Genomic DNA, 1,692 nt, shown 5'->3' on the forward strand with positions numbered 1-1,692 from the left:
GTACATGATTGTGTGTGTGTGTGTGTGTGTGTGTGTGTGTGTGTGTGTGTGTAGACGAGAGAAATTTATTAATTACTATCACAATAAATTAGGTGGCCATAAGATAATTGGGGTTGTTAAACTGGAAACCATTATTAAATATGTTCTTGTTAAGGCTGTTACTGCTGCTGCTGCTGCTACTACCACCACCACCACCACCACAACTACTACTACTACTACTACTACTATTACTGCTGTTGCTGCTGCTGTCACTGCTGCTTCAACTGAGCTTGTTGTTGCTGTTGTTGTTTGTGTTGCTGCTGCTGCTGCTGCTGTTGTCTTTGTCGCTGTTTAAACCCGGATCAGCTCCCGTTGGGTAGAGCTCTGATCAAAAGAGATCACGTTGTTACTCATATGCCAAAGGCTACAATCTCCAATGTGTTTTATAGATGTATTTATTCACAAAACAAAAAACGAACAGATTTTAAAATGAGGGATATTTTAGCTTCTATTTCTCATAGATCGGACGAATACATGCAGGCTTCCAAAATGAGTCGATATAAATTATTCGTTTTTAATGTCAAATGTCACGAGATCACAATGTCTAGAATATATACCAGTGTGTGTATATACGTTTGCCTATATGAATATATATACGTATTACACACACTGTCCGATGAAAGGTAGCAGATCAAAAGTTCGAAGTTACTGTCATCACTCTTGTAAAGGTATAATAAATATATGCTCTATAAAATGTATTGAATAATCTTTCCATTTCATATAAAATTGTTTTTTTTTTTGTTTATATATATATATATGTGTGTGTGTGTGTGTGTGTGTGTGTGTGTGTGTGTGTGTGTGTGTCCAGGGGTCAATTTGTTCAACTAAAACTCTTCAAACCGGTGCCCCAGCATGGCCGCTGTCAAATGATATATATATGTCTTTATGTATGTCTGTATGTGTGTGTGTGTTTGTGTGTGTGCGGGCGTGTATGTATGTGCATCAATCGTTATTAATCCAAAGAAGAAGTATAGAATTTTATTACTTTATTACTCCACAGGTGGCTAAACATAGAGGGGACAAACAAGGACAGACAAGGGATTAAGTCGATTACATCGACTCCAGTGATTAACTGGTACTTATTTAATCGACTCCGAAAGGTCGACCTCGGCGGAATTTGAACTCAGAACGTAACGGCAGACCAAATACCGCTAGGCCTTTCGCCCGGCGTGCTAACGTTTCTGCCATGTCGCCGCCATGCTCGAAGAATATATGAGAATTTATTCAAATTCTAACCTACACACACACAGACATTTAATCAGCTTCTTTCATTTTCAAAACTGTATGATATCTAGAGCTGTGTCGCAAATTCTGTCTTTTCTGGGCGTTGTGATAAAAATCGTTTGCTTTTTATGCCAAGAATGTGACTCACAGCGCAATCAGTTAACGCATAAATATGTAGGTATATATGCATTTACGTGTGCATGCATGTATGTATGTATGCATGTATGTATGTATGTATGTATTCTTTTATTCTTTTATTTGTTTCAGCCATGCGGCTGTGGTCATGCTGAAGCACCACCGTATATGTATGCACGCATGTATGCATGTATTATCATATGCATGTATGTGCGTATAGATATATTAATAGATAGATAGATTTCTGTATATATGCATGTATATATATATATATATATATATATATATATATAT

This window comes from Octopus bimaculoides, chromosome 7 (genome assembly GCF_001194135.2).
Source record: "Octopus bimaculoides isolate UCB-OBI-ISO-001 chromosome 7, ASM119413v2, whole genome shotgun sequence".
In the NCBI taxonomy this organism is placed as follows: Eukaryota; Metazoa; Mollusca; class Cephalopoda; order Octopoda; family Octopodidae; genus Octopus; species Octopus bimaculoides.